The sequence below is a fragment of the Salvelinus sp. IW2-2015 genome, unplaced genomic scaffold (genome assembly GCF_002910315.2).
Source record: "Salvelinus sp. IW2-2015 unplaced genomic scaffold, ASM291031v2 Un_scaffold1259, whole genome shotgun sequence".
NCBI classification, from domain to species: domain Eukaryota; kingdom Metazoa; phylum Chordata; class Actinopteri; order Salmoniformes; family Salmonidae; genus Salvelinus; species Salvelinus sp. IW2-2015.
This window is the reverse complement of record NW_019942804.1, coordinates 232,367-244,034: the sequence shown is the minus strand read 5'-3', so window position 1 is coordinate 244,034 and position 11,668 is coordinate 232,367.

The window sequence follows — 11,668 nt, the reverse complement described above, 5'->3', positions numbered from 1 at the left end:
GAAGACCAACCTACCACACTGACAATCTCAATCAATGAAGACCAACCTACCACACTGACCATCTCAATCAATGAAGACCAACCTACTACACTGACCATACCCTATAATGAAGACCATCTTTCCACACTGACCATTCATACTATTGAAAACCAACCTACCACACTGACAATCCCCTCCATGGAAATTAGCAGACGAGCGAGGACGGGAGCAGCTGAAATCATACACCCACACTTGTCCCACAGGACACGTATGTTTAAACGATAATAGTACGACTATGCTTCCCGAGAGCAAAGCTTAAGACAACATACACTCTTTGATGTCCACTGGGAGCTTGCCGATATGTGACCCCAAAATACTAAAATACTGGTGGGTCTTAAAGAAGAATCATGGAGATCGTAGTCATAGCTCAAATAAATCTTGTAATGAATAATGTGGAAATAAACGGCTTGGATTAACCCTGGATTGTAAACTGTCATGATCAAAATATATCGATACAAAAGTAGCTAAAATGGGGGAGAAGTATGTCCATATTAAAGCGCTTCTACCTTCTTAACAACACTATCAACAAGGCAGGTCCCACAGGCCCTAGTTTCTACCTTCTTAATTAACAACACTATCAACAAGGCAGGTCCCACAGGCCCTAGTTTTTACCTTCTTAACAACACTATCAACAAGGCAGGTCCTACAAGTCCTAGTATCGTCGCACCTGGACTGTTCAGTCGTGTAGGTCAGATACCTCAAAGAGGGACTTAGGAAAATTTCAATAGGCTCAGAACAGTGCAGCACGGCTGGCCCTTGGATGTACACAGAGAGCTAATATTAATAATATGCATGTCAATCTCTCCTGGCTCAAAGTGGAGGAGCGATTGACTTCATCACTTCTTGTGTTTGTGAGAGGTATTGACATGTTGAACGCACCGAGCTGTCTGTTTGAACTACTTGCACACGGCTCGGACACCCACGCATACCCCACAAGATATGCCACCAGAGGTCTCTTCACAGCCACCAGAGGTCTCTTCACAGCATGCTGAATGTCAGTTATTCGTTTGTTTACTGTAAAATAGCATTGTATCTGGTCAAACATAATTTTCTAGAAGTTTACTAAGGGTTGGTAGTAGTCTGATTGGTCGGCTGTTTGAACCAGTGAAAGGGTGCTTTGCTGTTCTTAGGTAGCGGAATGACTTTTGCTTCCCTCCAGGCCTGAGAGCACACACTTTCCTACAGGCTTAGATAGAAGAGATGGCAAATAGGATTGACAATATACTCCACTATCATCCTCAGTGATTTTCCAGCCAAGATGTCAGTCCTAGGTGGTTTGTCATTGTTGATAGACAACAATAGTTTTTTCACCTTATCCATAGTCACATTATAGAAATCCAATAATTTGGTAAATTATGCATGGATGTGTAGGTTCAGAGTTTGTTGTTGCCATGTCATGCCTAAGTTTGCTAATCTTGCCAATGAAAAATKATGATAGTAGTATCAAGGGTTTTGTGATAAATGAGCCGTGTGATTCAATGAAGAACGGAGACAAGTTCGTTTTCTTTTTTGTCTAGAATTTCATYTTCTTAATTAATGGGTGCATTCGTATTAGTAAGTGGAATAAGCAATGTCATAAATGTGTCAAGTGCCGGGTCTGGTTGCTCTTGATAAGGACGATGTAGTCATCTGAGTCATCAGTTGGTAGCGCATGGTGTTTACAGCACCAGGATAGTGGGTTTGATTCCTGGGACCTCCCATATGTAAAATGTAAGCATGCATGACTGTAAGTTGCTTTGGATAAAAGCATCTGCTGAATGTCATATTATTATGATGGTAGTAATGAGGTGCATCAGGACACATCGCTGGTCACAAAATGAGGTCTCTAAACTCAGGTCTATTTAAAGATGTTGTTTATGATAATTATCTTMTCTTGCATTTGCTGTAAGTTTAGACCCCAGGAAAGTTGGAAGCATTGTTTGTGCAGTGCACCACATTTTCATTCTCTGCATACCAATTATTTTAATTGCCTTCAGTAAATTCCCCACAATAAATTAAGTATAATTTGCTTAATGTAGCTCCATCTTGACCACCTGTTTAAAGTTCCTTGTAATTTAGTCAACCTTTGTGTCTGGATTTGTAAGTTTGTTATATAGAGTCTTCTTGGGTATGACGCTACAAGCTTGSCACACCTGTATTTGTGGAGATTTTATCCCATTATTCTCTGCAGATCCTCTCAAGCTCTGTCAGGTTGGATGGGGAGTGTTGCTGCACAGCTWTTTTCCGGTCTCTCCAGAGCTATTAGATCGGGTTAGAGTCCGGGCTCTGGCTGGGACACTCAAGGACACTCAGAGACTTGTCCCGAAGCCACTCCTGCATTGTCTTGGCTGTGTGCTTAGCGTCGTTGTCCTGTTGGAAGGTGAACCTTCACCCTAGTCTGAGGACCTGAGCACTCTGGAGCAGGTTTTCATCAAGGATCTCTTTGTACTCTGCTCCGTTCATCTTTCCCTCGATCCTGACTAGTCTCCCAGTCCCTGCYGCTGAAAAACATCCCCACAGCATGATGCTGCCACCATGCTTCACCGTAGGGATGGCGCCAGGTTTCCTCCAGACGTGACGCTTGGCATTCAGGCCAAAGAGTTCAATCTTGGTTTCATCAGACCAGAGAATCTTGTTTCTCATGGTCTGAGAGTCCTTTAGATGCCTTTTGGCAAACTCCATGTGCCGTCTACTGAGGAGTGGTTTCCGTCTGGCCACTCTACCATAAAGTCCTGATTGGTGGAGTGTTGCAGAGATAATTGTCCTTCTGGAAAGTTCTCCCATCTCCACAGAGGAACTCTAGAGCTTTATCAGAGTGACCATTGTGATCTTGGTCACCTCCCTGACCAAGGCCCTTCTCCCCCGATTGCTCAGTTTGGCCGGGCGGCCAGCTTTAGGAAGTCTTCCAAAAGTTCCAAACTTCTTCCATTTAAAAATGATGGAGGTCACTGTGTCCTTGGGGACCTTTAATGCTGCATAATTTCTTTGGTACCCTTCCTCAGATCTGTACCTCGACATAATCCTGTCTCGGAGCTCTACGGACAATTTCTTCAACCTCATGGCTTGATTTTTTGCTGTGACATGCACTGTCAACTGTGGGACCTTGTATAGACAGTYGGATGCTTGACGCTGCTTTTACACTGTAGGCCTACATTACCCATCAACCCAGACAACAAATCTACACCTGTGATTTCACTGTCCCTGTAATAGTAACACTACTGCTATGACCTGGCTGTGACAGGGAGGTAAGGGTCTTGTAAGTGTGAACAAATCCATTAAAACATGATGGTTGTTGGTAAACAGAGTTTAAACAGCAGTCACTACCTCTAATATGAAACAGTTGCTGTTTCCAATCAGGGCTACAATTTCACGCACAACTAGACGCGACAGGCCTCTGACGGGAGATGGTTCTGGCTCCCAAATCTGTCTTCACACTGTGCTGATTGAGCCTGACATGGCCTCTGATGTCTCGCTTTTGGAAACGCGTTCGCTGATAACGCACATGAGGAAACCTCTCAGTTAATGCGCCTGCTCTGACTGACCTCAGGGGAAAAACAAGTCTCCTCACGGTCTTTCCACATGGTTTTAATAATCCATCACTGATATAGGGCCATCTAATAACACTGGTTCACTGAAATATATGGTTACATGCAAAATGATTACTGACTGATTACACTTCTACAGTTTTACGGGTGCTCATAGACGACAAATTTACTTCAGCTGTTTTTACCGGTTGGATGTCTTAGCAACAGTGCCTCACCCTGAAAGTATTGGGGGAATATAGTGAGGTACTCTGATGCAAGATGTCAGTTGGTCTTATCATATCCTCTTAGCTCCTCGAGGCATGCCAATTTGGCTCAGGGTGCTCTTACAACATGGGAACGTGGACATAAATCCATTGAGAAGCTGCCACCTTTCATTTACTCTTGCTCAAGAGGAGTTTGATAAGAACATAGCATTGCCAATTGCTGTGTTACCTAAATGTACATCCCCATGAGGATAAGAGCAACAGGAGGAGTACGTGCAGTGTTTTTGGTATGTAAAGTGTGCTTATTGAAATGCAACTCAATCAACTGTTATACGGTGTCCATATTAGGAGAGCATCACACGTCCATGGAAGGTGAGTCATTCAGACAAGTCAGAACAACTTTGAGTAAAACAAATAAAGTACATTTGATCATATTAGAGCAAACAAAAACCTTAAAATGTTCCCCCAAAATGTCATTTAGAGGTCGCATGTTGAGTCCCATAAAACGTAATCTTGTTCAAATCAAATTATCTAGTACTATCATTGCATACATTTTTTGTTATTAAAAGTTAAGGAAACTGGAGTGACCATGCCAAAGTCATGGTTTGTCATTTAAACTGAGGGGGAGAAATCAAGATTTACGATCACAAAATGATCTACATGCTCAGAAACTGGATTACGTACACGGAAAAAGGTTATTTGGTAGGCAGCGAGTCTTAGGACTGAGCAATATATTTTATCTTTCGTACTCATTTTCATTGCCTTCCCTCTGTGTTATTGTATTCTGTCAGATGCGTGACTACAAATGCCTTGTCTACGAATATGTCAAACAATGTACCAACTGTAGGGGAAAGGTGAAATTGCACCCCTCCTCTCAGCTATTGAGACCTCCTTCGAAGAATCAGATACAGTAGGCCTTATCTCTTTAAAATTACATTGGGAGGGGGGGGCTACAACAAAGCTGTTCTGCATAAATGCCTGCCTGAAAAAATTGTTGCCTTCGGTGTAAACTACCCAGGAGCCAGGTGGCATAATTGCAGCTTAACGGTTGCGTTTGAGTGACTCGAAACGTTCAGGGGTGCACACTGGAGTCGAGGGGGGAAAAACTACTGAAATATCAGGCAATCTCCAAAAAGTCTGCAAGCAATTAAAAAAAGTGGCTATTTTTTTATTTAGCAATTATGCTGATTTTATTTTTCTAAGGCTGCGAAATTGCATTTACCTAAAATAACGGCGGTGTGTGATGTCTTGGTGCTGTTATATGTTTTGTTGTCGTTTTCTCAGGGCTGCCAAGCACTTTGTTTCCCTCGCAGGCTGCCAAGAAAATGAGGAACGTTTGTGGTTAGGACTAAAGCAGAGTGTAACGCTACGGGTGTCCAAGCCAGGGGAGCCAACACCAAAATGTATGTAGCTGATTCATTTCCACGCACATGCTCTCTTTCCCTAATGTTTTATGGAAATGAAAATAGTAGCAACCAGTCAGCACACACGATTGTTGGGCACTGCAGTAATAGGTTTCTATATATATGACATTACGGTATGTTATTAATGGTGTTTCCCCTTGAATGTAGCATTCAAGAGGTACTCGCACTCAAAACCATGAAAACGAGTAACACAAGGAGACGCAAAAATAATATACTGAATTTAATCCATGCTCAAAAGAATACAAAAGGTTAAAGTGCAAGGTGCTATAAAAACAAATAAAATACCTGTGTTYTTTTGGTGACATGTCATACATAAACCTTTTATGAGCTACCATCTCCAACCGGCCTCATACTCAGACTTGATGCATCACCAACTCATGCCACTGGCGTCTGGCTGGGAGCAGATTTATATATAGATAATTTACAGATGATATACAGTTTTTGCAAATGTGTGACTTGTGATGCAAAATTTTACTCCTGAATTTATATAGGCTTACAATAACAAAGGGGTTGAATGCTTATTGACTCAAGACATTTTAGCTTTATATTTTTCATATATACTTTATATTTTCACATATATTATTTTTCATATATTTGTAACAATTTCTAAAAATGCTTTGACATTATGGGGTATTGCGTGTAGACCAGTGACAAAAAAAATCGAAATTTAATCATTTTTAAATTCAGTCAGTAAAACAAGAACATTTGTAAAAAGTCAAGGGGTTTGAATACTTTTTGAGGCGCTGTATTACCTCGTGTAAAAATTCCTATCAAACTTTCAAAACAAGAGACAGTATTGCATAATTAAACAGTGATAGGCCAGCGTGCTATGTTAAAAGATTGAGACATACCTAGAATTCTGCAAGATAAAAACAGAGCCATCAAGGATCAATAAGTTCCTCTTTTAAACACTCATGACACTCAGCGAATTTCAGATCTGGAATTTAGGGCCAGATTCAATCCAGTCTCATTTCGTCCACCATGCATGCTTTTAAAGGCAATGTTCGGAGATCACATTCACGCGCTACACCGCGGTATTTTCTCCGTCCGGATTGAATCTGGGCCTTTATATGAGAAATATAGGAATCATCTTTATCGTTTAACTTCAGTGTCCAGGGGAAGGGCAGTGTCCAGGGGGAGGGCAGTGTCCAGGGGAGGGCAGTGTCCAGGAGGGGAAGGGCAGTGTCAGGGGAGGGCAGTGTCCAGGGGAGGGCAGTGCTCCAGGGGGAGGGGCAGTGTCCAGGGAGGCGAGTGTCCAGGGGGAGGGCAGTGTGTCCAGGGTGGGGGCAGGTGTCCAGGGGGAGGGCAGTGTGCCAGAGGGAGGGCAGTGTCCAGGGGAGGGCAGTGTCCAGGGTGAGGGCAGTGTCCAGGGGGAGGGCAGTGTCCAGGGTGAGGGCAGTGTTCAGGGGGAGGGCAGTGTCCTTGTATCATCAAGCACTAGTGGGGTGGTAGATAGCCTAGCGGTTAAGAGCTTTGGCCCAGTGGTTCGAATCCCTGAGCTGACTAGGTGAAAAATCTGTCGATGTGCCTTTGAGCAAGGCCCTTAATAACCTTGATTGCTCATGTAAATCGCTCTGGATAAGAGTGTCTGCTAAATGACTAAAATGTCAACAGAATTTTGGGGATTTAGAGGAGTAACAAAAATACTTTTTCCTCCACCTCTTTGCTTGCCTTAATCATTTTTTTATTTATTTTTGTAGTGCATCCTAACTTATCTATCCTTACATGAGCAGGCTTAGCCACGGCTGGCAAAACAACACAAACTGACATTCAACATGTTGTGCTGGCATCCCGTCTGTGTTGAACTAGAACTTTTATTTGTGCAATATATCAAGGTATAAATTTGTTGGAGAGAAGTGGGATTGATACGATGGCTCCCATGTTGGCTGTCACAGAGCAGCCAGTGGAAAAGACATCACAGAGCTGGAGCTTGTCAATTCAATTTAGGAGGCTTAGCGTGAAGTTCGGAAGGTGAGCCACAGATGACTTTTCACCCCAGGCTGCTCCACTCTCACAGCCCCACATGTTTAACCCCCCTGCTTCAGTCTCTTGGCACATGATGTGGATGTTAGTCATGGATAAATCAGGACTTAGTTGGTGGTACACGCTTAGAAAAAAAGGTGCTACTGTGTATAGAACCTAAAATGGTTCTCTGGCTGTCCCCATAGGAGAACCCTTTGAATAACCCTTTTTGGTTCCAGGTAGAACCATTTTTGTGAAAACCATTTCCACAGAAGTTTCTACATGGAACCCAAAAGGGTTCTACCTTGGAACCCTTTTTTCTAAGAGTGTAGAACTGTCACTAAAATGTTCTATGGTCATTTTTTTACAGAATTGTGTTCAAATTCCACTGTATACTCTCCTCCACCCTAAGATGGCGGACAACTCTGTTGTGTGATTTTCACAACAGTTGAGTTGCTGTCTTAGCATGTTCTAAAGCCAGAATTTCAATTTGACTCATGGTGAATAATTAGTTCAGCTAACTTCATCTCTGACCAACAATAATCATTAACAGTAGTGTCAGAAGTCAGATGAAATGATGTCATTAAGGATAGAGAAAGTCAACATTTGTATCTGTCTTGGGCCCTGGACAAACAAATCTGAAGATTTTCACCAATCTGGGTCCCTTCCAACTGGTTTCCAAAAAAATGGTCTAAGGCACTGCATTGCAGTGCTAGCTGCGTTACTACAGATCCTGGTTCGATCCCAGGCTGTGTCGCAGCCGGCCGCAACAGGGAGACCCATGAGGCTGCGCACAATTGGCYTCCAGGTTTACCGAGCATTGTGTCAAGAAGCAGTGCGGCTTGGCCGGCTCTCGAATTGCAGCGATGGGACAAGACTGTAACTACCAATTGGATATCATGAAAATGGGGAGAAAAACGGGTAAAATAAAAATACAAATCTCTTTCCTTATGGGTGTTGGGATCTGCATATTGGGCAGCAATGATCAGCAATCATTGGCGTCGCTGTAATTGTAATCACTTTCATTTGAGGGTTTCTATTCCAGTACCTGGATTGTCTTTTGAATTTGCTGCTTTGTCGCTGATGGAGTGGACGTTGATTATGGCAACCCCCCGCACCTCTGATTCAGAGGGGTTGGGTTAAATGTTGAAGACACATTTCAGTTGAATGCATTCAGTTGTGCAACTGACTAGGTATCCCCTTTCCCTTTCAAGATCAATGTGGTGGTCAAACCAACCTGTGAGTGATTCGGAGATTCCGTGGTGTTCTTGACACGTTTATTGGAAGAGCACCGGGAAAGACGAGCATTGCCCAACGGCATCAAGGAGAATCTGGAGCATCACAATGGATGCTACAGAGTAATGAAGCCACTTTGATGGCACTGTTGATGCATTTTCTCTATTTGAATTGTAACTTTAGTCCATTACATATAGAAGCCACAATAGGTGCTTCCAGCAAGTCTGAGGATCCTGGAAATTACCTTTTTATTTGCAAAGCAGCGTGTCCTGGGTGGAGTTTTGATGCTTGATTGGGAAGGAAGGGATGGAGGGAGAAAGGGATGGATAGAATAATATGGAAGGATGGATGGAAAAATATATGGATGGGTGTAGGTAAAAAGGTATGCTAGATCAATGAATAAAGTTTGGGAGGTTGGAGCCATGTTACCACAAACCTGATGGCTACTGTTTAGCTATTATCAGGATATTTTTGACAAACCTTTATTTGCAGATACTTTCTTCGTTCTCGATGTGTCTCTTATAAACGTCTGTGTGCAGTTGCAGGTGGTACTCCAAAAACCAGAGAATATTCACTTTGTCTTATTATTAACAACAATTGAAATATACTGTATATTTTGATAGACCAAAGTTTTAGCTATCACACCATGTAAAGGAACAAACAATTGTTTTATATTTCATTCATAAAATGCAACTAACTGAATAAATACATTTTTGGAATCAAAGTTTTAAGAAAAATATTATTTAATGTCACAGAGGGAGGGCTATGGCAAGAAACTACATAAGAATTTTTTTCAGTTAATGTCCATTATTGTTTTTAGCATTTTAAACACTTTGGAGAGTTTGAAATTGAGATCCTTAGCATTTCTTGGCATAGAGCCCACATGGAAATTAATAATATTGAAAGTATTTTGAAAAATCAAGAAATCTATAATTTTCCTCTAAATATACATTTGAAACAAATAAAATACTGTGTACATTTTAAATTCAAATAATGCAACAAAATAAAAAATATATACAAAAAAATTAAAGTTTTCAAAGGATTTTCCCGAATTTCAAGAAGTTCTGAGCTAATTTCCTGCTATTGTTGCAGTTTTAAAGCAAATTTTCTGTAATTCTAAACATTTTTTTCAAGGCTTATGATGTGTTCATATGCAATCTGTGGGGGGACCGACCTCTGGGGGGACCCCAACCCTTGCTCCTTCTTTACCACCCTGTCTTTGTGAAGGGACCCATTTCAGATTGTAAGTGATATGCACACCAAGGAATTTGAAACTAATGACCCTCTTCACTGCCGCCCCGTCGATGTGGATGCTCTCTCTGCCTCCTGTAGTCCACGTTCAGCTCCTTCATTTTGTTGATGTTGAGGGAGAAGATATTATCCTGGCACCATTCCACCAGGGCTCTCACCTCCTCCCTGTAGGCTGTCTCATCGATGTTGGTAATCAGACCTCTGTTGTGTCGTCAGCAAACTTGATGATTAAGTTTGAGACGTGCGTGGCCACACATTCATGGGTGAACAGGGAGTACAGGAGGGGGCTGAGCACACACCCCTGTGGGGCCCCGTGTTGAGGATTGGCTTGGCAGAGGTGTTGTTGCTTACCTTCCCCACTTGGGGTCGGCCCAGGAACCAGTTGCACAAGGAGGGGTTCAGAACTAGGGCCCTGAGCTTAGTGATGAAGTTGGAGGACACTATGGTGTTGAAGGCTGAGCTGTAGTTGATGAACAATATTCTTATATAAGTATTTATCTTTGTCCAGGTGGGATAGAGCGGTGTGCAAAACAATGAAGATTGAGTCGTCCGTGGATCTGTTCGGGCGATGTGCAAATTGTAGTGGGTCTAGGGTGTCAGATAGGGTGAAGGTGATATGATCCTTGACTAGCCTCTCAAAGCACTTCATGATGACAGAAGTGAGTAAAACGGGGTTGATAGTCATTTAGTTCAGTTACCTTCACTTTCTTGGGTACAGAAACAATGGTGGGCATCTTGAAGCAATTGGGGACAACAGACTGAGCTATGGACAGATTGAATATGTTCGTAAACACTCCAGCCAGATGGTCTGCACATGTTCTGAGTACGAGGCTTGGGACGCCGTCAAAATACCAAAATTATGTGAACAATTGTGAGAAACCCAACATATAACGAGGAACAATGTTGCGATAAATACACACATGATGTCTGTGATGTCATCTCTCTTTTTTTGGACTACACAAGCCCACGATACAAAAAAGATTGTGTTAAATCAACGTGCCGCAGTTTACGACTGCACACAGGTTATTAACGCATAGTTGGCAAGGCATTTGTGTACTTGCAGTATGTGTTGTAGCAAACTTTGAGGCCTCAACATTGGGGAAATGTCTTGAGAAGTAACTATGAAACATTGCACCTACTCACATGAAATCATTTGAAGACGGATTCAGACTTGTTTTTAGCAACGAGTTAGCTTCAAAGAATATATGTGTCAGTTATGTCTAAACTGCCATTTTTCTCACTTTTTCTCTGCTGTTCTTCGAAAACATAATCTATTTTGAGGAATTTCCAGAACCTCACTTTTGTCTTCATGTCATTCATCCAAAGCTTTAAAGTTTGTTTCCAATTCATATTTTTGTTTCTTATACAAGTAAAGTTTGGTTTTATTAGCTATGCTTAAATCTCAAAGATGACTGGCAACATTGCCAGTGATTGATTGATGACCAAAAGCTTTTCCATCTCAAAAAGCCTGGCAGCAATTTTATGTTTCTCCTGCGACCATCATTCGAGGACAGACAAACACAAATAGGGAAGCCTCAGAAATGCAGGAAGGAACTACGGGGTGTATTTAAGATGACTCTGTGTGAATAACACCTTGAAGTGGTCCAACCAGACATCTGTGATGCATCAAGGCAAGAGATTCCCCTAGAAAAGCCCACTTGGGTCCAGACAGAGTCTCGCTGTTTGTTACCGACTAGAATATGGACATAATGTTGGTTTCCTCTGTCCACAGCCAGTTGGAAAAAGCAGAGTCTGTGTTTGATGACATGGGGAACATCCAATGTTGTGTTGAGTCACTGGAAAGCACYGCCACCCTATCCTTTCAACCTGTTGCAGGTCAGTATCGTCCGTAGTGATTCCGGACTGGGATGGTTTACACACAAGTGAGACCGGTTCTGATTACACTGGGAAACACTCTATGGTACAGTGGACTGTTTGATTGAACCTGGACCCCAGTCTTCAACCCACACCTGTTTGATTGGACCTGGACCCCAGTCTTCAACCCACACCTGTTTGATTGAACCTGGAC